Source organism: Cetorhinus maximus, chromosome 17, assembly GCF_964194155.1.
Source record: "Cetorhinus maximus chromosome 17, sCetMax3.hap1.1, whole genome shotgun sequence".
Taxonomy (NCBI): Eukaryota; Metazoa; Chordata; class Chondrichthyes; order Lamniformes; family Cetorhinidae; genus Cetorhinus; species Cetorhinus maximus.
In genome coordinates this window covers 32,028,317-32,054,382 of record NC_135895.1, presented here as the reverse complement: position 1 = coordinate 32,054,382, position 26,066 = coordinate 32,028,317, and the positions used below count along the sequence as shown (strand labels likewise).

The 26,066-nt window shown below is 43.4% G+C and overlaps 1 long non-coding RNA gene across 5 annotated transcripts in view; it reads right to left on the bottom strand.

The window, feature by feature from the left end:
• The window catches only part of LOC144692300 (uncharacterized), a 92,755-nt gene that overhangs the window by 20,909 nt on the left and 45,780 nt on the right, over positions 1-26,066 (bottom strand). For 3 of the 5 annotated variants that reach the window (XR_013579298.1, XR_013579301.1, XR_013579302.1), the window contains 2 exons: positions 12,656-12,751; positions 294-570 (listed from right to left, as the gene is read on the bottom strand). This is a non-coding gene — a long non-coding RNA (uncharacterized LOC144692300). Of the gene's footprint in view, positions 1-293; positions 571-12,655; positions 12,752-26,066 lie in introns of those variants that run through there. The other 2 variants (XR_013579300.1, XR_013579299.1) reach the window with 1 other exon arrangement.

Genomic DNA, 26,066 nt, shown 5'->3' with positions numbered 1-26,066 from the left:
ATTAAATCAAATCACTCTGCCAGGAACCCAGCCAGCCACAGCAGGCAATATCTTGCAGTCCTCGGGAATCGCCGAGTTTGCACTTACAGCTGAGCTGAGGCCCAGCAATAATTTTCCTTTGGAAAAAGCTGCTGATTCAGGTAAGCTACTAATAGTCATTCATGGTGATATTGCGAGGCTCAACCCCTTGCAAAACAATCAACATTTTCCAATCCAAAGTAAGGCAAAAATATTGAAAGTAATTGGGCTGCTGTTGACTAAGTCATCTGCCACTCCACTACAAACCTGTTGTGGCCCTAGAAACTGAACATGGTTGAAAGCTTCAATAGTAATAATACCAGTCTTCTCAGCGAAATAATGAAGGAATAAATCTATTGGTTATCGAAGTAAAAGATGGAGCTTTCGGAGTGATAAAAGAAACATTTGCATTTCAGGGCACAAAGAGGTTAATGCACAACAACTCTTCAAACTGTGACTGTCTCACTACAGGTCATAACTTCAGTTACCATAGCAGTGAAATGGATAAGGTTGATCTCCAAATCCCAGTCCTCTCATGGAGTGGAAATCTATCTGTAAAACATAATGAATAAAAGAATATTGTTTTAATTCATAACGGAGTATGAGTAGAATTTATGTCATTGTGTCAGCTGTGGCTCAGTTGGTTGTGCTCTTGCCCCTGAGTCACAAGGTTTTAGGTTGAAGTCCCCAGGGCATGAGCACAAAAATCAAGGCTGACACTCCAGTTCGGTCCTGAGGTAATATGGCACTGGAAGAGGTGTTATCTTTTTGATAAGATGTTAAGCCATAAGGCCATAAGACGTAGGAGCAGAGGTAGGCCATTCGGCCCATCGAGTCTGCTCTGCCATTCAATGAGATCATGGCTGACCTGATAATCCTCAACTCCACTTTCCTGCCTTTCCCCCATAACCCTTGATTCCCTTACTGATTCAAAATCTGTCTATCCCAACCTTGAATATACTTAGCAACCCAACCTCTACAGCCCTCTGCGGTAAAGAATTTCACAGATTGGCTACCATCTGAGTGAAGAAATTCTTCCTCATCTCTGTTTTAAATGGGAGCCCCCTTACTCAGAGATTATGTCCTCTGGTTCTTGACTCTCCCACAAGGGGAAACAATCTCTCAGCACCTACCCTGTCAAGCTCCCTAAGAATCTTATATGTTTCAATAAGGTTGCCTCTCATTCTTCTAAACTCCAATGAGTACAGGTCCAACCTATTCAACCACTCCTCATAAGAAAATCTCTCCAAAGTGGGATCAACCTAGTGACCCTTCTCTGGACTGCCTCCAATGCCAGTATATCTTTCCTTAAGGGAACCAAAACTGTTCACAGTATTCTAGGTGTGGTTTAACTAATGCCTTGTATACTTTTAGCAAGACTCCCAGATTTTTATATTCTATTCCCTTTGAAATAAAGACCAACTTTCCATTTGCCCTCCCTATTACCTATTGAACTTGTATGCAAGCTTTTTGGGATTTATGTACAAGGACTCCCAAATCCCTGTGCTGTAGCTTCCTGCAGTCTTTCTCCATTTAAATAATATTCAGTTCCTCTATTCTTCCTGCCAAAGTGCATAACCTCACATTTTCCCACATTATGGGGATAATTTTCTCCCCATCGGGCGGGCGGGTCGGGAGCGGGCATGGAGCCGATCGTCGCCCCCTGTGCAGGCGGGGGGAGGAGGGAAAATCAGGGCCTACGCTCCTTCGCGCACGCGTGCGAAAGAGCGCAGAAATCTCCCTGAGGCACGGAGCTGCCTCAGGGAGATTAATTTCATAACGAAACAATGGAAAAAAGAAAAAAGAAAATTATTCAGACATGTCCCCTCATGTGACACTGTCACATGAGCTGGGACATGTTTATGAATTTTAATAAAAAATTTTATTTCGTTAATAAATCCTTCATGAAACCTTATCCCGCCCGTGGATGAGATTTCATGAAAAATGCGAAGGCCGCTTGACAATCACTTTAATTAGTTTATTAATGGCCTTAACAGGCCTTTGACAGTTCGGTGGGCGCACAGCTGACTCTGGTGCGCGCCTGCTGAACTAAAGATCGGAATGATGCGCGGTGATGTCGGGATGCACGTCCGATGTCACCATGCGTCATTTTACGCGTCGGCGTGTGGGGCCCACCCCCGCACGCCAAACAGAAGATTCTGCCCTATATTTCATCTGCCAAGTTTTTGCTCACCCACTTAACCTGCCTATATCCCTCTGTAAACTCCTTGTGTCATCCTCGCCACTTGCCTTCCCACCTATTTTTGTGTCATCTGCAAACTTGGCGATAGTACATTCATTTCCCTCATCTAAGTCATTAATATATATTGTAAATAATTGAGGCACCAGCACTGATCCCTGTGGCACTCTATTAGTTACAGGTTGCCATCCTGAAAATGCCCCCCTTATCTCAACTCTCTGTTTTCTATTAGTTAGCAAATCCTCTATCCATGCTAATATACTACCCCCAACACCATGGGCTCTTATCTTATTAAGTAGCCTTATGTGCAGTACCTTATCGAATGTCTTTTGGAAATCCCAAATTACATCTACTGGTTCCCCTTTATCAATCCTGCTTGTTACCTCCTCAAAGAATTCTAATAAATTTGTGCGGTATGATTTCACTTCATGAAGCCATGCTGACTCTGCTTGATTAGATTACGTATTTCTAGATGCTCTGCTATTACATCCTTTATCATAGGCTCCAACATTTTCCCAATGACAGATGTTAGGCGAACTGGCCTGTAGTTAGCTGGTTTTTGTCTCCCGCCCTTTTTGAATATGGATGTTACATTGGTCCTTCTCCAATCCTCTGGGACTTTTCCAGAATCTAAGGAATCTTGAAAGGTTACTACCAGTGCCTCCACTATCTCTGTAGCTACTGCCTTCAATACCCTAGGATGCAACCCATCAGGTCCAATGGACTTATCAGCCTTTAGCCCCATCAATTTCCCTAGTACTTTTTCTCTAGTGATAGTTATTGTATTTATTTCCTCCCCCTTGATTATTTAATATTTTTGGTACGCTATTTGTATCTTCTACTGTGAAGACTGAAGCAAAGGTTTTATTCAACTTCTTTGCCATTTCCTGGTTCCCCATTATTATTTCCCCAGCCTCAATCTCTAAGGGGCCTATGTTCACTTTGGCCTTTCTCTTCCTTTTTATATATTTAAAGAAGCTCTTACTGTCCGTTTTTATATTACTTGCTAGTTTACCCTCAAAGTTTATTTTCTCCCTTTTTTTTTGGTCATCTTTTGTTGGTTTTTAAAACTTTCTCAATCCTCTGGTTTACCGCTACATTGTGTGTTTTTTCTTTCAATTTGAACCAAGGCCCCATCCACCTTCTTGGGTGGATGTAAAAGATCCCATGGCACGATTTTGAAGAAGAGCCGGGGAGTATTCCTGGTACCCTGGTCAATATTTATCTCTCAATCAACAACACAGAAACAGATTATCTGGTCATTATCACATTGCTGTTTGTGGGAGTTTGTTGTGTGCAAATTGGTTGTCACATTCCCGACAATATAACAGTGATCACATTTTTTTTTTTTGAAAAAAAGTACTTCACTGGCTGTAAAGCGTTTTGAGACATCCTAGGGTCCTGAAAAGCCCAATATAAATAACGTCTTTTTTTTTTTAAAGAAAACTTGTGTTCAACATCTGTGATTTGGTGAATCCAGCACGGTTATGCTGTGAAAGATTTCTCTCTCAGTTAACTAGAGAAATGAATTTTGGCAAATTCAATTGAATGGGCATTAATCCAGAACAAAGAACTGTGCAATTCAATATCATCAGGCAATAAATTGGCAATCTCACTCAGAGAGACCACAAAGATAGTATGGGAAGATGGAATGCCGCACTGATGCAGTAGAATCAAAGACTGATACAGCACAGAAGTAGGCCATTTGGCTCATCGTGTCGTGTTGGTTCTTTGGTTGTCCCACTCTCCTGTTCTTTCCAACAAGTCCTATAAATTTTTTCTCTTCAAGTGCTTATGCAAATCTCTTTTGAAAGTCACTATTGAATCTGCTTCCCCTTTCAGGCAGTGCATTCCAGGTTATAACAACTTTCTTCTTTTGCCAACCACCTTAAATCTGTCTCCTCCTGGGTTATTGATCTTTCTGCCACTGGAAATAATTTATCCATATTTATTTCATCAAAGCTGTTCATAATTTTCAACACTTCTATTAAATCTCCACTTAACCTTCCCTGCATCAAGGAAAGCAACCACAGCTTCTCCAGTCTTTCCATATTACTGAAATCCCTCAGCCCCAGTCAAATAAATCTCTTCTGCACCCTCTCTAAGACATTGGTATCGTTCCTAAAGCGTGGCACCTAGAATTGAAAGCAATACTCCAACTATTTTTTAAAAAAAAATAGTTTAGCATAGCTTCCTTACTTTTGTACACAATTCTATTAGTAAAGCAAAGGATCCCATATGTTGATGTGAACAGCCTCTTCAAATTGTCTTGCCGCATTCAAAGGTTTGGGTACATACACCCCCAGATCTCTCCATTCCTGCACCCCCTTCTAAAGCGTTCATTCTTTCTATCACTTCATACTTCTCAGCATTAAACTTCATCCACCATGTGTGTGCCCATTTTATCAGTCTGTCTGTGACCTCTTAAACTCTCTGTTGCTATATTTCTGAGTTTCATGTCATCTGCAAGCTTTGAAATTATCCTCTGTGTACCAAGTCCAGAACGTTAATATATGCATCAAAGAAAACACTGGCCCCAGTCCCACCTTTAAAGGACACCACTACTCACTTCCCTCTGAAAAACAACTATCCACCACTATTCTCTGCTTTCTATCCCTTAGCCAATTTGTAATCACACTGTCACTGTCCCTTCTTTAATCCCATGGGCTTTAATTTTGCTAACAAATCTATCTTGTGGTAGGTTGTCAAAAACCTTTTGAAAGTCCATATACACAACATCAGCTGCATTACCCCCATTAATCCTCCCCATTACTTCATTTCAGAATTCAATAAGTTGGTCAACACAAATTTGAATGCAAATCATGTGTGACTTTCATTTATTAGCCCATACGTTTCCAAATGCTAATTCATTTTGTCCCATAGTTTATTGAGCTGAATCTTAACTCCCAAAAATGCATAGGTTGGGGTCCGCATCAAAGGTTATAATGTAAAAAATCTGGAATGGGAACTCAATCCGCCTCAAACCCGCCCACCCAGTTTTAACGGAGTGAGGATGAGGGGTCAGTGACCAACCCACTGACCACTTATTATAATGAGGTTGCATGACTCCATTTTAACATTCCCCTGTGATCTGTCTGCTAGCCCCCTACCACCGTCAGCCCCTCACCACCGTCAGCCCCTCCCCCAAAACTGTGATCCTCTCTGTCTGTGATCAGGCTCTCCATGATATGGATCCCACCTCCACGATCCTGACCCCACCAAGATTCCCAACACCTGCATTACGATGACTGAGTTGCCAGAGTTATTTCTCACTTCTTTTTAAAATATTGTGTGACATTTGCAATACTCCAGCCATCCATTACTACTCCCATATCCAAGGAGGATTGGAAGCGGAAGACAGTGGTCAGAACCTTTGCAATTTCCACCCTGATGTTTCCTACATTACAACGGTGACTACAATTCAAAAGTACGTTATTGGTTTGAAAATGCTTTGAGATGTCCAATGGTTGTGAAAGACGCAACAGAAATGCAAATCTTTCTTTTTACTTTCCTCAGTAACCTAGGATGCAGCCCATCCAAGCAGGTGACTCTTCTACTCTTTTGAGTAGGAGGTACTCTACAGAGATTGAGGTTTGGACAGTGAGGAGGGAGCTTTATTCTATGTTTAACCTGTGCTGTGCTTAACCTGGGAGTCCAAAAGATATTACACATGCAGCATTTCATAGCAAAAAGAACAAACCTGTACAAGCTCTCTGCCTGAATTATGCTGCTATTATTGATACTTACAATTGTTATTATTCATTTGGGCAGAAGATTAGCTTGCTCCGAGATGCAGAGGCTGGAAGAATGGTTACAACCGAATTAACGTATTGTCTCATGTCAGTTAAGTAAGGAATATTTGTCCACGCTTTATTATATTAAGTATAAGGGATAGCTGGGAATGATTGCAAGTGTCAACCTAATTGGCAGCTTTAGATGATACCATAATCCATTTTATCAAAGCAAAGGTGGTTTATTGTCTGTACTTTGAGATGAAATTACAACTTTGAAACTGGCCCAACAACTCTGTTATTCATTTAATATTATGTGAACAATTTCATTCTTTTTGTCCCCTTGTGATAGCTGTCAAGATGGATGTCATAAACTAGCAATGCTCTATGAAAGAAATGTCCACATCAAAGGACCTTCTTAAGAGCTATATTTGTTTACTGAGAAGTAAAAGAGTGAGCATTGCCACAGATACTAACACAATCTGTAAGGCCAATCCTGTGATTTCCAGCCTCCCAGAGGGGAGCTGCAATTGAAAGGGAGAATGAGTTGGAGAACTGGCGCTACATTGTTGTAGTCCTATCTCTGACCTGCACTTCTTTCCTGTTTCACTCCCTGTTGTAAGTGTGAGACTGCTGAATCTGCCCTTCTGGAGAAGTCATTATATGTCACTTAAAATAACAATCATTACATCATTATATAGAGAATATATGGAAGATGGAATAGACCAAAGGCAGTTTTTTTTATTTCTAGGTAAAAGACATTTTAAATAGACTAGTATTCCTCAAAGGTATAAGTGAAAATGTCAAAAGGGTCCACCACTGTCACTCTTGGTATGGGCGCATAATTCTAAACTGTTAGACATTTCTCCTCATACTTCCTCACATTCAACCTTTGAGGTTGTTAAAGTGGAACATATTAGTTTGGATTTTGACAAATTTAATCATGTTGGTCTTCAGGCAGTTTTACATAAAGAGGCACATGAGCTTTTCAATCATACACTCCTCACAGAGCCTTAGGGCTTCAGGGGTAACACATTCTCTGTCAGGGAGAAGCCTGTACCATGGCTACGATGGGGTTTATCAATTTCCACAGTGTTACTCTGAGCCATTGGACTTACATGTTTATCCTATACTCCTCTCTCTCGGCCACAAATTGCTGACATGTCTTTCCTGAAATATTATCATCTCACAAGGTCACAGGCTGACTAATGAGTGAAGTGAGTGTATGTATGCGAGTGCATGAGAATTGAAGTTTAAAGACCTTTTCTCTTGTAACTAAAAAATATCCTTTCAAGAAACGGAATCACTCTTTGATAAGACACTTGTGCAGAGGAGTTTTCAGGGCTGGTCACTTCCCAGAAGAGGCAGCTGTTAAACCTCTGTTATTATACTGATATGTCAGTTTGCCAGCTGGAAAAGCTCTGTCCTCCACACATACTGTTATCTGCTGCGCTGAGATTTTGCATTCTCAAAGTCTTAACTTTTCCTAAAGGATGGCAAAAGATTGAAATGTAGCACAAGACATATTAAGTGACATAAATGTAACACCACTGACCACAGCAAGGCCGTAATTATATATATGTATATATATAAGCAAGAACAACATTGACAGCCCCAGGCATTAAATAAAAAATCACTTGGATCCCACTAGGGCCAGAAATTCTCTCGTCGGGCAGGCACGCGCCCGACCCAAACAAACGTAAAATGACGCCCCGCGATATTTCGGTCAGCGTGCGCACGTGGGAGTCGGTCAGCGTACCTGCTGAAAATTAAGCGGCCTATTAAGGCCCTTAATCAATTAATTGATTAAGAATTTTTCGCTGCCAGTCCAACCGTTCGGTTGGCAGGCGGCCTTTGGATTTTTGCCAAAACCTCATCCACGAGTGGGATGAGGTTTCAACCAGTGATTTAAAAAAAACTGTTTACACTCCTATTTAACATGTCCCAGCTCATGTGACAAAGTCACATGTTTTCATTATTTTGTATATCTTAATTTTTATTGTTAAAAATCTTCAGCTCCTGAGGCAGCTCTGTGCCCCAAGGAGCTTCTACTGCATGCACCCACATGCATGCGCAAACTTCAGTGTTCGCACTCCTCCAGCCCCCCTACCCTAGCAGCACTGAGCACTGCAGCATGTCTTTCATGTTGGCTGGCCGTTAATTGTGTGAAATTGCGGTCGAGGCCCAATCACTGGCGGTGGTCGGATTCACGGCCACTCCCGGGCCCACTCGCTGCACCTGCCCAATGAGGGCAAAATTCTGCCCCTTGGTGTTTCTTCGATTTTTATTAATCATTCTGCGGATGATTATGTTGCTGCACCCCAGCATTTAGTGCCCATCCTTAGCTCCCTTGAGACAGTAGTATTGGGCCATTTTTTTAATATCTTACTCACCAATTCAGAGGACAGTTCAGAGTCAACCATGTTTGTGTGGGACTGGAGTCAAATATAGGCCAGACCAAGTAATGTTGGCAGGTTTCCTTCTCTGAAGGAGATTAATGAGCTAGCTAAATTTTGGTGACAATTCAATGGCTTCAGGGTCACTTACCAGATTGTAGTGTTCAGTGTAACAGAAAAATAACATGGTTTGCACAGTCATCTAAACTTTGTTGTAGGCTCAACAGGCTTCTAGTGTAATATGCATAGGTTGATATGATTGTTTTTCTTCCTTGAGCTTCAGCAATTAGGTTTTATGCTTCAGATTTCTATTAATGGTGCAATTATCCACTGAAAATTTCTGAACCACCAGACAAGATTATCACAATTTATAAAATGGGTGGCTATTAGGAAGAGATGTACATGCTGCTGTATGCCTTGCAACAACACACTTTCAGTTAATGAGGTATAACCCTTCTGGGTACTTTATATAATATCACACCCTAATGCTGAGATATGTATCTACCTAATAACATGTTTTAGATCTACATGGGTGTAGGGTTTCTTTTGAATTCTGGTCTTGCAGTGACTAATCAGATTGTAAAACCAAAGACATAAATTTTACAGTACACATTATACACACTTATGATGCATTCACAATTAACATCCACAAAGGTTCTCCCAACTGTCTATTGTGGCTTCAGTGAAAGACCAAAGAAATGGAATAAACATAGTTTATACCTTTCTTTGGGGTTTCCACAGCTCTTCTACCAATATTATAATGGATAATCGGGAAAACCCTATCTGAAATTCACCATCTCTAAAAGGTGGACCAATAACACTAACATGTGGCTGGCATGGAGCAACATTGTATTGAACTATGAACTGTCAGAGATATCACGGTAAATATGAAAAATGAGCAAATCTTTCTCTGCAATTACTATCATGATAGTATCCTCAAGCTTGTCAATCACTGATTAGCACCCAATGTACATGTTTCAGAGTGTGTAACAATCAGACAGATTGTCCTGAATTTTTGTCTGCTATTCTAACCAAAATCAGGTGCTTACTGTGGCAGACAATGCGAGAAAATTACACCTACTCTTCCATTACTACCACAACCTCAATACACTTTCCCTCTCCCAGTAGGAACATCAGTAGCTGCTTCTTTCTTGCATGCTGCTTATCAATGCTGGTGAGTGGATGGTGTGGCCTGGCGTGTTGCCATTCATCCCCATCTTTTATTGCTGCTCTGATAGTCCCTGGGTCTATCAAGGAAAGGATTGGTGGCAGCCTCAGGGGAAGCAGCAGAAGGCCAACGTTTGAGCATTTTGGAGCAGGCTTAACAACTTACCTTATTAAGTCTTGGGCTAGTCTAAAGCTCTCAAAAATTCTGTTTGATCTTTGGGTCTCCTGCCCTTCTAAGACACCCCCGCCCTCCTTCCACTTCCCCGACACTTGTACCAACAGGGCTTCAGCAGCACCACCTGAATTTTCCCGTCTTCCAGGCTCTCTCTCTCAAGCAGAGATCAAGCTGGCAGCCAGCCCTGCATACCTAATGACCCCTCAGCCCAGAAAAATGGATCAGGGTCATGGCAGGGTTGGGATGGTGGGAAAAAGTTCTGACCTGATGCAGCACAGCCAATGAAAGGGGAATTTATTTCATTCTTTGTCACAGAGGCATAATGCCCCTTCATATTTTACATTCGAGCTGTAGGGTAGTAACATCCACAGACTGTGATACTGTAAGGTAATACTGTAATAGGTAATGTGACCGTCATCCAACAAAGTGGCATCTTCCTACTTCACCAATGGCTCATGATTATTCTTGGCAAAACTGTTAGTAACATAGCTGTCAGATCCACTCTCCTTATGCTCAAATAATCTCTACTATTTTCTGTAGCAGAATGTATTAGCACACGAGGCAGTGAAACAAACCTGATGGTAACTCAGCAGAGAAAGGGTAAAACAAAACAAAAACGTGAAACCGCAATTTTTGCCATGGCTAACACAGCATTGGCAAAGTATTCATCACAACCAGTGATCTTCACTGTGTTGCCTACATTTCTTAATACTCCATGAGGTAGCAGCACATGGATGCCTAGGCCACATTCACTTGAAGTTCTTTTCTCTGTTACCTGAAATAGATTGCCATTTACCACTAAAACAGCAGAGAGAAGTGTTTCAGCCAAACAAACTATTAACCTGTTGTATTATTTCAGGGGCAATGCATTTTGGTCCTTATCAGATTGTCGTCACTGCTTGTCTTCCTTGATGGTTTCCCCTTTAGCTGTCTTTGTCCCTTTATGCCAGCATTACACATTTTCTTATTTGTTGGAGTGCTATTGTGTTTTGTACTCAAAATGACATTGCAGAAGAGTGGAATCCACTGGTTGCAGTCAAAGTCAAACACCTCAAAGTTAGGTATAGCAAAATTTAACAGCGTGACAAAGTTCACTGTGCGCTACCTCAGCGTGATCTCTGCTACAGAGAAAGAGAGAGCCTGTTGCTGCAAGGCTGGAAAATTCAGCTGGTGCTACTGCAGCACTGTTGCTGCAAGTTGGGTGAGCGCAGGGGATGATGGAGCACTTAAGAGAGCAGGAGACTTAAAGACCAAACAGAATTTTTGCTAGCTTTAGACTAGCCCAAGACTTAACAAGGTAAGTTGTTAAGGACCCATCCCTCCAAAATGGTCAGAATTTCTAATCAGAAAAGCACTTCTTACTGTTCTGTCTCCTAAACCGACAATACTTGGGCTTTCCTTTGGTGAAACTGTCATTTGGAAACTTTGTATTAACTAAAACAAGGTTGGGGCTTGAAGACACAGAAGAGATTTTCATTCCATCAATCAAGGCAGAGCCTCCATCTACAGATAAATGTAATCAATTTAAGTTCATCAAGTGCATACTAATTAGCACAGTAGTACAAGGTTTTTTTTCATATTTTTTTCATGGGATGTGAGCATTGCTGGCAAGGACAGCATTTCTTCCTTATAGGGAAGGTGGAAGTTGTAGTATAAGGTCTGGCACATATAGAGTTAATGTGGGACTGAGTACAGTACCACCCACACAGTGATATAAGACAGCACATGACCTGCACCCAGAATCAGTGTGGTGTTGGATACAGCTGCATGCAGAGAGCTGGGTTGTATTCTTTACTGCATATTTGTAAATAGTTCTAGTAGTTAACTAGCACTTACAGTTAACCTGCTAAAGACTTCATCAAACCTACTGAGATGTAACCAAAAGTGGTGAGCTGTTTTCTTGAACCGCTGCAGTCCATATAGTGTAGGTACATGTATAGTGCTGTTAGAGAGGGAGTTCCAGGTTTTTGGCCCAGCGACAGTGAAGGAGCAGCACTATATTTCCAAGTCAGGGTGTTATGTGACTTGGAGGGGCACGTGCAGGTTCTGCTGTTCCCATGCATCTGCTGCCCATATACTTCTAGGTGGTAGAGATCGCAGGTTTGGAACTTGAAGGTGTGGAACGGCTGTGAGGGCAGGGGGAGTGGGGTTGTGAAACAGGGAGGTTGTGAAATGGAGAGATTGAAACAGGGAGCTATTCCAATCATGCCTGTAACCTGCCTGGCAAATTAGGCTAAAATTGTCCCCAAAGTGACTGCTCCAGGTTCTAAAAGAGGGCAACAAAGAGTGATTGATATGGGTAAATGTACAGGAATCAGTTTTTAGGTCATCTAGGACAATTCAGTAAAATATATTTTCTTTAGGTTAAACCAACCAGAATTAACAAAAAAAATGTATATAAGCAGGACTTGAAAATTTGATTATATTGTTTTCTTTTCCTATTTCTCATTTTTCTCTCAAGTTTTTTGTGAGTTGCTCCCTCTCCCATACTCTGGACCCTATCTGACAGTTAGAGGAAAGATACTGGGCCCTGGGTTAATATAGTATCCAAGAGGGATTGCTGACCTCAGAAAGGAAAGGTGGAACAACTTCAAGCCACTTCAGAAATTTGAAAGTAAAATGCTTATCTTTATTTACCTTCCAGCTCTCATCTGATCAAATATTTGGAGCAATTTGCACTTACAGTTTTGCCAATAGGTAAACACTACAATCAAGAAACAATCACTTAGGGAAGGGTTTGTGTGAAACATTCAATCACTTACAACTATTATGAGGGAAAAAAAGATAAAGAAGTTTACCATAACATTCTGTGGAAGCTTCATCTGTTAGACAAAAACAACATAACACCTACAGACTCTCTTTAAATGTTAAGATTATGTTATTTCTCACCAAAATCGTGTTTCATATAGATATTGCTTCTGCTGAGTTGTCAATGAAAAATTTATAGTAAAAGACCTGGAATACTCACTTTATTGATCTGGGGATGCTGCTGATGCTGGCTGGGTTGAAATTCAGTCTCCATGCCTCTCTTCTAATTTACATTTTCCCTTTTATCATGTAGGATCTGAAAATAACATGCATTTTGTAAATAATAACTGCAGTTCTTTCTGCCAACCATAACAGGTAAGGAAGGCTTTGTGAATGTAATAAGATAAAGGAGCTAGTTTCTGCTTCACTATAACCACAGAACTGGCCTGCTTTCACCAGCAGGAATCAGCTCATCTGTGGTAAACTCAATACTTTCCGCTTTCCTGTCTCTGTCTCCACCCCTCTCACCTCATTCCATTATTGTTGCTGTCACTATTTAATTTATAGCTTCATTAGAGCACACCTGTTTGGTGGACACTCCCTTTTCTTAAAATGGGCAACACCTTGGTTATGAGTTGTTTCCATGTTTAATGATGAGTCAGTAGCCTGTTCTCATGTTCATTTATTTCACAGCAGCTGGAACCTTCAGTACTGTACTTGCAATTGCTTTTGGGTAAAGGATGTGGGGATTAAGAGGGGTTTGTTGCAGTGCACTTCTGGTAGCATATGGGTTTGTTCCCCTGTCATTCTGCTGGTCTGCCTCACAGTAAATTTCTTCTGAAGTACACAGAGGAGGGATGGGGTTTGTTTTAAATCAGTATTGTTGACAGTAGAGTCATTAATGTTGAAATTCTATCACTTAATCTGCCAAATATACTTTTGTTAAACTATTGATTCAGTACAGAGAAAGGGTCCCAGCTGCCATTGCAAAGGCTGCCATTTGCAGTGTGTGCACAGCTGAGCAAATCGCAGCAATAACTATATACTTCAAACAAAAATAACAGCCACAGGGGCATAGGAAGGAAAGGGGAGAACTCGGTCAAAGTAGACAATGGCGGCTTCTGTTCATTCTTTATTTCTCAGGGCAGTGGCATCTAGTGGACGTACTGCGTGAGAACTCTACTGACACTTGAAATAGGTGGAGTCTGTCTGCTTTTCTTCTGTTCGGACTTGAGTCTCTACGGAAGGGCTTTCACTAAACTTTATTTAAGGTCTACGAAAGAGACTGGGATGGAGTCAACCTGGCAGTGATTTGAGAGCAGAGCTACTCTTGGCTGCCCCTGGAAGTCCTCCCACCACCACTGTCATCATCCCTTTCAAAATCTTAACAGAATCAACAACAATATGAAAGAAAACAGAGCAGTTTACCTTCAGTTGCATGAGACAGGTGAGGAATAGGATGTAACAACTTAAGTAAAAAAGTACATTTGTATTGAACTTATTTAAATAGAATCAATTTGACTTTTGATTTTTCTCAGACCGTGTTTTGAGGTTTTGTAGAAAACATTAAAAGAGTCATACATCTTCCTTTCTTTCCCCTTTTGTAGCTCAGCGCCAATGATTTTGTGGTATTCAAAGTAAATAGCTTAAGAATGAATAATGTAGATAGATCAGGTAACATGGAAACCACCTGGCACATTTGTGAGAACCTTAATTAATGGATCCTTCTTGATGCCTGCCCAAGTTTGACAGGCATCCATGTTCCGCTCTCTCGCTCCAGATTTTCTTTTCTGCCCTTGAGCTTGTAAAGGTGAAGATTGGCACATGCCAAAAAAATTGAGGCCCTGTCAATGGCTGGCTGTGTGGCAGGCAGAGACTTTGACAGATAATTTGCCAGTGGAGTTGTGTAAAATATTCCACAGTTGACATGACAATTTACTGGTCAAAAATCTGAATAAAGTGACATCACAAAGGAACTTTAACTCATTTTCTTCACTCCAAAGATGAAAAGAACACTTAAGATTGGACTTATTGGGCCAAACCGTCCATTGCTTTGGTCAGACCTCCGTTTGGAGAGCTGCACCCAGTTTTGCGAGTTACCCCACGCCACAGGTAAGACATATGGGGGAACAATTCATCCAGTTCCATTCCCGGGTGCAGAGAAATGGATGCGCGATCACCCTGCACTCGATTCAGTTGAGGCAAGCAGCACATAAACTTTATGCTGCCTTCCCATCTATATGACTTCAGCATGAAGCCCAGCATGGCCCGGACTTCCAACTGGCTGCATGCTGGATAAAGGGGCCCAACAATGTCCATGGCTGGCATACGGTTTAGCTATCCACACTTCTGCACATTACCCAAGGCTGTCAGCCTCAATATCCGCCTCTTGCTGCTTCCACCTATCTCCAGCCATTCAGCCATGGCAGGCACATAAAAGAGACAAATTGCACTGACATGGTTCTCTTTCTCTTGTGGGACAAAGTGGCTTATAACATGAGGGGGCAGAGCAGAACCAAAGGGGAACAGGCGTGATTTCATCATTTGAGCCTTAAGGAGATTGTGCTGTGCATCATGGGCCAGCTGTGACTGGGCTGGGGGTGGGAGGGTGGGGGGGGGGTGGGAGGGCATGTAGTCAGGCGGGGACCATGTGGGGCATATGGGTAATCAGTCAAGGGGTACATGCATAGTCAGGTGGGTCCTGTTTGGCGGGGGGTGGGGTGGGGGGTGGTGGGGGCTGTGTAGTTAAGCACAGTCAGGAGGTGAGGGGTGGGGTTGAGTGAGCGTGGTGAGGCAAGGTCCAATGGGGTGGGGTTTAAGCCCGGTCAGGCAGGGGCGGGGGTTGAGTAAGCATGGTCAGGCGGAGCTGGGGGTGGGTGCGGCGGCATGGTGTGGTCAGACAGCTATTGATTCATGTTGGAGGCAATAGTCAGGTTGTGGGATTATTTGTTTGGGTCAGGGATAGTCGGGTGATCAGGGTGGTAGTCGGCGGGGGTTGGTCGGTTGTTTAATTACCCAGGCGGTAGACTAGGTTTTAATCTGTCTAAGCTTTCTTGGGTAACTATCCAGGCAAGTATCGCTGAACTGTCCAAGCCTTCGACTCAAACTCAGAATCAGAGACGTTCGCGGAGCGTCCTGTGGAGCAGGGGAATTGTCCATCAGAAGTTTAAATTTCCTGGGTAATTCCCACATAAGTTCGCATGTCCAGTTTTCCACATGCATCTTTAGTTGTATGTCCAGTCTCCGGCAATACAGAGACCGGAAGATTTGGCCCGGCCTGTTTCTAATTTACGTCTTCTCTACTCTCACCTCACCCTCATCCTGCTAACTGGTGTGAAGTGTCATCTGCAGATCCGATGACCATGGAGCTCTGGCTGTACCCACCACCCCCAACCCTCACCCCAACCCCCCCTCATGCAATTCTGCTTTCAGAAACCTAAAGATTGCTAACTGGCCAGCCAGTGTAGCCTCCTGAAGAAGGACATAAGCAACAGCAGACGTGTAATGGAGGAGCACTGTCACTTGATCTGACATTCACGGCCCTCAGCTCAGATACTGGAACTTTGAGGATAGTATAGAGATGGGACCTACTCATGGTGGGTCACTGGGTACTGAGTACAAGCGAGATGCAGCCAAACTGGGGGAAAGGATAGTTCATGCGCCAGGTCGCTGGAGAGCAAGGTCACAGATGGATTCCTCTCCAGGGAACTCCGATAAAGACTTTGCTGGAACAGCACACTGGAGGATGCTAATGGTCATGCACATTGAGTTGTTTGGTGCATTAACAGGCCCACCAGACACCCAGCCATCACTGTCAATGGAATGAGCATTGAAGGCTCAAACTTGGAGTGGAGCTTTGAAACCTGCTTAGAGCTCATCCTTTCCAGCATGGAAGTGGTGGCCAACTCCAAGACAGCATTTGCAGAACCAGCCATGATGTAGCATTTGGTGGCTGGTGTCTCAGCTTTCACTGCACCACAGGGAGAGGCCACCCAGTGTCTCAGTGTTGCACTGGGAGCTCAGGCTGAAGTCATGAGTTCCATGCTTATTATGAGGGCTCAAAACTGCTGCCTTCAGGCATCACTGTTCAAAGGGGCTTGCAGGCTCTCACTGCAGCCCAGCAATATGTGCTCTAGCAGATTACTGGGATTGCTGAGGAGCCGCCCTGGGGAAGCGGTAGTGGCTCCACGGTGCACGAACCTGCTGTCCTCACTCAGGATGCCATTATTGTGATGACTCATTGCTTCCACCACTGGCACTCCACACCCATGCTTGTGCTGTTGCCCCTCAGCCAGACTATTGCTGCACCTGGTGCAGTGCAAAGCCAGACCCTTAAGGCCCACAGCTATTCAAAGTCATCCTGCAAGGCCATCTGCAGTCTCCTCCAGTGAAAGTCAAGAGCCTTCCACCAGCCATACTGCAACAATTGGGTTACCATAGCAAGGAGCACTTGGACTGTTTTGTCTGCCTTACTAGAAGTTTTTTTTTTGACAGAGTAATTATGGAATGGTTATTTGTTGGTAGATTTTATTTTAGGGCTTTGGCCAAGAGGACGTTGTGATGTTACATAGCAGATAGATTGAAAGGTGGTGAATTTTGGGGTAGCTATGATGTTGGGATGAATTCTTTGGAGAGCTGGAATCCAAGTATCTACTCACAGACAACTTATCTAGAGCATAAGGATAGAAGGTGTCTCCTTCTCTTCCTCCTCCACCATTTGAGCATCACTTCCCCTCCCTGCTGCCAGCACTCCATTTCAAAATCATGCTTCAGCTCAGAGAACCTGCAACCATAGTCCCTGTTACTGAAGCAGACTTTCTCCTGACAGGCCAACAAACTCCTCTGACCTCTTGTGTCAAGACCCAGCACCGCTCCCTTAAAAATCCAAAAAGCTTGCAAAACTCCTTCAATAACAATCAACACAGTAGCCCAGATTTTCACCATGTCAGAGAAACTCTCGTTGTGGCGAAAATCCCGGAAATGGCCGGAAATTCTAAGTCCCGCCCCTGAACATGACACTTCCTATTTTAACCAGGGCAGGTGTGGAGTTGGGCTGGGATTCACGCACGCACGGTTTACAGAGGCAGCTGTAAACACCAGCTGCCTCCACTGAAATGGGAAATTGGTAGACCAAGGGCTGATTAATATGGGGGGCGCGTGGGGTCGGGGGGGAGTGGGTGGGTGGAGAATGGCACACACCCCCTCCCTTCCCCACCCCCAACAGAAACAATGTGGTATGGAGCCAACATGCTCCATGCTGATTTGCCCCGCAGCCATGTAGCATGGCGGGGCATGCTAACGAGGGCCGAGTGGGACTTGCACCCCTCATTTTGGAGGAAATCCTGCCCTCTGAAGTTGTTGGCCAATCTGATTGGGCAGCAGTTCCATCAGTCCCAGCAATGCCAAGAAGGTATCAGTGGCCACTGCTTGGGACTACAGGAGAAGACAACGACCAAGGCCCATGGATCCCTGGAGTAGGTAAGTCCGGCTTCTCGGTTTGGGTAGGTTAGGGAGTAAGGTGGGAGATATGAGGGAGCGGGTTTAAGAGAGGGAGCAGGCACTAAGGAAGGGAGGAGGGTTCAACCTAAGGGGAGGGGGTGGGGCCATCCTTGACTGTCAAAGGGCATCCCCTGAAGAGCGACTCTCCCCCATCACTTCCTTCCTGCCCTTTTAGCACGTAAGTGAAAAAAACTCAGACTTCCCGCTCCAACCCAGCTGCCCACGCAAAACGTTTTATGATGTGACCAGCATATTATCAAGCCTATTGATAACAAGCCTAATGGACCCTTGATTATTTATTTAAATATGGCGGATGGGCCACTGATTTCAGTGCCCGTCTGCGTACTATGAGAATGAGTTCATGAGTGCGCAAAGGCGGTGCACTGGTCCACTGGTCACCCACCCTATTTTACATTCCAACTCCCCCCCCCTCCACCCACTGCAACTTGCGGGAAACACCCCCACCCGGTCATACAAAATTCAGCCCCAGAAGTGTGAAACCCGGAGGGTGCAGATTAGTCTTGGTGAGAGCAGGTCTGAACTTGGTGGATTCGTTTGGATAGCCAAAGCACCCCTTTGGAGAGCTAAGGTACTGCTTTAGATCTGGTCTCAGGTCACCTTTGGGAGAGGTCAGGCAGCGCTTGCAATTCTTAAAAGTAAACACGATTGTGCGTTAAAAAAGTGTATAAACTCATTGGAACTGTCCAGCTGTCAAGGAATTGTCAAAGCTGTGACGAAACTGTCAAAGGGTACTGGATCAGTTGGCATGGAGATGGTAAGGGAAAGGGGTGGGGGATGCAGAGTTTGGCACTAGTTCGCACAGGGGCTATAAAGGGCTATAGGGAAATGGGAGGCATGGAAGGCCTGAGGGGCCATGGATCTGACTTCCAATCTAGGCCGCCTGCCACCCCCCAAAAAAAGAAAAGCTGTCCTGCAGGTGGCAATTTTTAAAGTTTGGGTTCCCAGAGCCAGGAATGCTCCCATCCCTGCGCATCCGACCCGAGAGTGAAAATCTGGGCCATTACTTCCACTAACTGCACCAGCAAAATGTGTCAAAAACACCTCAACTGGAAGTTGGATGGATGGCCCTTTATATAATGCTAATGCCCCTAACCCTAACCCTACAACCCCACCCCCGCTGATGTCCAGCCAGTCAGGGCTGTGCAGAGGTGTCTAGAAGCATTCTGACTGCCATTATTTCACTTCAAGATTTCTGTGGCTTTGGCACCAGTGATGCCATGGAGCCCAGTTTCATGGCCATAAGCTTTGGGGCAGAATTTTACGTCCCGTGGCCTACGCGTGCCTGACCCGATTGGGCATAAAATTGCGCGAGAAGACATCGGGCAAGCGTCCTGGCATCATCCCACACTCGCGCGATATTTCGCTTGGCAGGTGCGCACAACAGTCGGAAGCGTGCCCGCCGACAATTAAGAGGGCAATGAAGTCCATTAACGGCGCAATTGTCTCCGATTTTTCGTGGCCTGCGGTTGGTGGGTGGGCAAATTGGCCAGGCAGACTTTGCACTTTTCATCAAACCTCATCCAAGGGCGGGATGAGGTTTCCGTTATTAAATAAAATAAAAATAAAAATCTGTGAATAGCATTTTTTTTCATCTGTAAGTTCAGGTGCCTGATTGTGATGCTCTGACATTTTTTTCCCTGATTTTCAAAACTTTATTTTGTGGTTTTCGGGTCTGTATCTTCCCGAGGCAGCTCTCTGCCTTCAGGGAGCTTTCTCTCAGTGCTCGTCCCCACCCCAGCAGTGCTGAGCTTCTCAGCGCGTGTTTCACACTGGCCGGCCGCTAATTGGCCAGCCAGTGTGAGATCGTGGTCGGGGGCCGATAGCGTTGGCGGTCCGTTTCCCAACCGCTCCTCAGCCCGCCGATTGCGCCCACCCCCCGAGCTGAAAATTCAGTCCTTGGAGCAGACGCAGTGCAGATTCACCAATGATTCAGAGGCAAACAGGGCTAAACTAGGTTTGTATTCCTTTGAGTACAGGGATTTAAGGTGTGATCTGATTGCGATGTTCAAAATATTATAAGGAATTGATAGGATAAATATGGACAATCAGCCTGAGTAGGTTTTCACTCAGTGTTTATTCTGAATTCTGGCACTTTCAGTGGAGAGAGGCTCTATTTTCTAAGCTACACTCCTGGCTAACATGGTTCAGCACCGGGAGCACAGCTCATTCAAAAAACCCTGTTGTCTTTTCATCATTGGGATTTGGGTTGGAATCTAATCTAGATTTAGGATGTGAAAATTGACTCTGTCTGCAAACTCTGGGGGTGCAATATTGGTCAGTCTGTTTTCAGTGCTTAGCAGATATTAATGCTCATCATTCTATTATTCTTCAACAATTATTGACACCTTGAAGTTTACAGAGAGGGTAAATTATCTGGGGATAATTGTGTACCAAGAGTGCTATCTGCACATGATACAGCATGTTGATTCACTAACAAACCCACCTAAACCTTAGTCGCCAAGCAAAATCTAAGGGTAATTTTTCCTGCATCATTCTTACACGTTGAGTTGAATATCAGAGCTGACAGAGTGGAGATAGAAGCAAAGTTTATTATTATTGAGCCTGAAAGCGGGGGCTCAAGGTGGGTGGACCATGTGCTTTTAAAATTGGGCACTCTGCATTGGTGGCACTGGCCACCCCTGTGGCAACTAACCTCAACAACCACACCCCTGCCTAACTGGGGCCTAAGTGGCCCTGCCGACCCCAGACCCACTTAGTTGCGAGGGTTATGTACATAGTTGTATTGTCTGAGCAGTGGCCACTGCTACCTCTGGTGGTGTTCGGACTGAAGAGCTGCCAGCTCTCCGATTGGCTGGTAGCTCTTAAAGAAATCGGAGCCCCGACGACAACTAATCAATTGCTGGCTGGGCAGAAACTGTGGTCAGGATCTCCAACCACCCTGACTAAATTGTTAGGAAATAGAGATAGTTTAAGTTATATTTGTATTTGTGGGTGTTAGGAATGAGTTTTAGCTTTAATATTTAAGTTTTATTTGTATTTCTGTACCTGTATTAAGAGATAAAGTTGAGTTTTAATTTCATTTTAAAAGCTGCCTGCATTTCTAATGAGAGTTTTATGACTGTTGCAGCTAAGTTAAACAAATGAGTAGAGAAACTGAGCTGTTGCCGAGCAACAGGGGTCAAGAGAGGTAGGTCCCTCCCACAGACACACACACAAGAAACTAGAAACAGCAGTTTGATATGGAAGCTGTTTGAGTTCAGTTGGTTTTGAAAGTAGCTACCAGGAGAGACTGGAGAAAAGGGAACAGATAGCCTGTCCCAAGCAAAAGAAAAGATCCCAAAATCCAGGGGAATGGAACAGGATAAAGTCCCAAGCAGACCTTCTAGTCAAAGGAAGGACAGGAACCGGGCAAGGGAAGCGAAAGTGAGGAACAGAAAGAAAGGCTTCCACCTTAAAGGAAGCAGATTTAAAGCGAGAAGTCAGAAGGTCCAAAGAGATGGCTGAAGGTCTGTAACTCTTTGCTATGGGCATGTGAAGCAGTGGTGTACTGTTGAAGGCTGAGTTGGTGAGAGAAAGAGTGCATGGAAGAGAGCTTGAATGCATGTGTGACCCAAGGGAGAGAAACATTGGAAGAAGTTCGAAACTCTGGAAGTGAACCCCTTGTGGAAGGCGTTTGAGAGAAAGCGTTGGTTTGGGAGAAGATTCAAGGCGAGTTCTTGGAAAGTGGAGCTTGGAAACCCTCATGTGAAAGGCGGAGCTCAATCAGACTAGTTGGCTCCCGGTGTGACAAGCTTCTGGGGGAGTTGAGGAGAGATCCATAGCATCTGCCTGAGGTAGCATCTGACACTTGGTTTCAGACTGCGGTGTGTCTTACCACAGATCGTCTATTGGTACATGGACTGTGTACTTACTGTGGACATTAGAGTATAAGATAGCTTTTGTAACTTATGTTATCCTTACAAATCTGTATATATCTGTGAAGGTACAGTTGTGGGTGAAGGAGTATTGTAATATAGTTAATCTTTCCTTGTTTAATAAATGTTTTATGCTTTTGTTAAAAGTTCATCAGCTGACTCTGGTGACTCTGTTCAGTAGCCACTCTCATGACTAAACAAAAAGCAAAAGTTAGGATGTATCAAGTTGGGTTCCAGCCTGGGATCAGGCTTGTCCAGGGGTAACCTCAGCTTGAATCATAATAAAATTCAGTGCCATAAGTGTAAATCTTTACAGCCAATGATGTACCTTTGAAGTGCAGTCACTGTTGAAATAGAGAAAACGCGGCAGCCAATTTGTGCACAGCAAGGTCACAAACTGAGATAATGACTGAATGATTGTCTTTTTTTTTTAAGTGGTTTTGGTTGAGAGATAAATATTGGCCAGGAGAATTCTCCTGCTTTTCTTTGAAATAGTGTTTTGGGATTTTTGTGCCTTCTGAGAAGGCAGATGGGGATTCAGTTTAATCTTTCATCTGAAATAATCAGTGCCTGTATGATTTTCAGCTTGATTATCAATAGTCATAAGGCAAATGGTCCAAGATTATAGATAATGCTTTGCAAGTCAGTGAGTCTGAAAAAGCACAAAATGGAGAACAGCGGGAACAAAGAGGAAGCAAGAAAGACAAACAAAGGAGCAAGTTTGGGAAAGAAGAAAAGAATGAAAGTTAGTCAGAAACACAGCCAGAGAAGAAAAACAAAAATATGCCAGTATTTGAGAAGAAAACAAATAAGTTAAATGGCTGATGGATGACAGACAAAGCATCACCCCCTGTGCTCATTGACCTAAACTGGCTTCCGGTTAAGCAACGCCTTGATTTAACAATTTCAAATACCTTTATGGCCTTGCCCCTCCTTATCTCTGTAATCTCCCCCAATCCCACAAACCTTCAAGATATCTACAGTCCTCAATTCTGTCCTCTTGCACATCCCTGATTTTAATCACTGTGCCTTTGGCAGTCGTACCTTCAGTTGCCAAGGTCCTAAGCACTGGAATTCTTTCCTCAAGACTCTCTACCTCTCTTTCCTCCTTTTAGGATGCTTCTTAACATCTAGCTCCTTGACCAAGCTTTTGGTCATCTGCCCCAATATCTCCTTATGTGACCGTGTGCCAAATTTTGTTGGCTAATGCTTCTGTGAAGGCCGTGGGGACAATTAAGGGCACTGCTATAAATACAGGTTGTTGTTGTCTGGAAGCTGTATAATGATATAAATACATGAAGGCTGTAAACCTCCTACCCCATTTCTATATAATATAAAATCCTGCAACTGCAATCTTTACCAATGCTGTCAGCTGTGAGCTATGATTTACAGAGTAAGTTTAGACTAAGGCTAAAAGCAGTAAAATGATGAATTAAGTCACAGAACTGTCATTTCAGCAGGATGCAGCCTTTTATGAACATTGCCCCTGACTGATGTAATAAGCTGAAGAGAAAAAGCAATTACGTTACTGTTTAAGCCAGACAGGAAGAGCTTGACAGACATTATCGTCTATTTGTATCAGAGAGGAAACATGATTCAATGGCTACAGAATCAGAACTTTTTAGTAATGGGTGGGTGATGAGGGGAGAGTTTCCTGAAGCAGTAATGTCATCAGTTAAAAATAAAGTATCACGATATTATCAGACGTGCAGTGAATAGATTTGAAACGATCCTTTTGAGGAAAAATTGGCATGTAAAATCTCTGTCTCGGTCAACACAGCCAAAAATGGTCATTACTCAATATGCACAACAGTTGTGAGTGCATTTCAGCCCCTGCAAAAATTTTCAAAAAATATATTTTTAAATAATGTTTATTTTTAGCTTTTAAAGCTGTTAGCGCCAGTAAGTACAGGTTTCTTGATTGTGGAAACTAAAGTCCCAGGAACACAGCTGTAAGACAGCACCAATGCAAAGCCCCCATTCAACTCAGTTTCTCATATGTCTCAATTGTATTGCTGCTGGAAGGCAGCAGGTCGGAAGAAGGCAATGCCTTACAAAGAATGAGGAGGATTGAAGTGAGTGAGAGTCATTGCTGGGTTACTACCACTTACTCCCTGGTAGGCCCAACATTTAAATCCAAGTAACCAAGGGTCAGCTCATTTCCCGAGCACTGCTGCTCCTTCTGCTTCTCTGATATCAGATTTTGAAAGTGCAGCTGCTCTAGTGCTCTTTAAGAGTTGATTTGCCAGTCCTGATGCTGAGTGCATGGCACTAAATATCCTGTCTGTCCCCCCAGCACCCCATTTTGTCCAACTCCGATGATAGAATGCTCCCCTGGGAACCGAGAGAACCCAGTGGCAAGGCTATGAAATTAGGAAGACACATTCCACCCACTCCATTCCCAAAGTGTAACGAAGGCCTGAGGGCAGGTGCCTGCCTCTTTCATCCACAGTCGGTGTATAGTCAAGGTTAAACACAGTAAAAAAAAAAGATAGACTTAACCCACAATGAAAGCCACAGCAGCTTCTCCTAATGATCTGCCTTTCAATGTTAGCTCAGCACCATCATGACATTAGGGTTTATTAATGATTCATGGAAGGTCTCCTGATTGTGTCATCCATGTTCACCCATTTACTGGAGATATCCAGAAAAAATTGATACGAACAAAAGTATATCAGTGGCAAAATGGGCTCCTGACACCAGGGAGTCCTGCTGTCACAAAGGCCCCCAGTACAAGGAAGAATCCAACAACAAACAATTCAAACCTTTCCTAATTTGATTTTGCCATTTCCATCTTACTAAGTTACTAACTGCACAAAACAAAATTCAAGGGTCTTGCAAGAACAGAGCAACTTGCACAGTATACAGATCATCTGTTCAGGGCTCCTGCAATGGAAGACTTTCTTATATGCCACACCGATCAGGAGCTTCCGGAGGACAACTTACACAATGTAGAGTGTGTTCAGAGTTCGGAGGTGTGGAGGGAAAGAAGCATCTTGTAAGGGATGGAAGTTTAGAGTTGGGAAAGGGAAGCATTTGAAGATTACTGGAGGAAATGCATCCGGGTGGGAGATCACTTGAGGTAGCAGAGAAAACACCAGGAAAAGTCAGAAACCTAGAGGGACAGGAGAGAAAGTAACAGAAACAAAGACTAAGAGTAACAGAGACACAGCAGGGAGCGAGGGAAAGAGAGAGAGGTCATTCAGTTCACCTCCTAAAAATCAAGTTTGAGATCATGGCCCAGAATTTGCAGTTGTGATGATGGCAAAACTGTCAGTATCACCATCATTACTGAGTAAAACTGACTGCTCCTCCACATGGTGGGCTGTTGTAGCCGCAATCAATACAGAGTCAGTGAACTGACATGAACTTCAACCTTTTGCGTATTATTTACATTGTAAAATCCATTGAAGCCTTGCTGAATGGGGAATGAGTGAGTTTTAACAACATGTTAAGTCATTATTACTGCCGACTAACCTCTATAGCCCTGAAAACTAATTTTACAAGTGTGGAGTCCCATTCCCTTGGAATAATGTAAAACAATTCCATTTTTTTGGTAAATAACATTTTTAAAATTTTTTAAAGAAATGTATTTCATCTTCCACCTTAATTCCTTAATCTCATTTGTATGTCCCAATATTTTTTGCTTTCTGTTACATGGTTAAAGTGCAAATTAAAATCCATGCTGTTAACTTTTTGTTTTGCTGTCTGTGAGAATTATCCACTCTGGCTGATCAGCTGCTTGCACTGTTGCTACTTTCCACAGATGGTGCCAAATTCAAAATCGCATTGGCTTTGACTAAGTATTTGTGAACAACTTTTCTCAAGGTCAGCAGCGAGCACCACACCTTTGCCACTGACTTTAAAATCTGGGTCAAAATCTCAACTGGATCTTGGTAAGATTTATGAATGGGATAATTAGATGTAAATGTAGTGGAAAACCTCTGCCTTGTGTGTAATATTGTGCAACAGAGCAAAAAAATCAATCAACATATGGCATGGAAAAATTTACCAGATTGCCAATTTAACATCTAACTTTCTAAATTTTCCTGGATGATGAATGCTCCAGATACCTCAGAATTGAAACTCCTGCCTTCACTATTAGCATAACACAGATTCTTAGGAGCATTGCTCATTCCGAAAGCCAGCACTGCCATAACAGGCCGAAAGGCCTCTTTTTGTGCTGTAACAATTCTGTGATCCATGCCAGCGTGGTAAACATTAATGATAATTCTG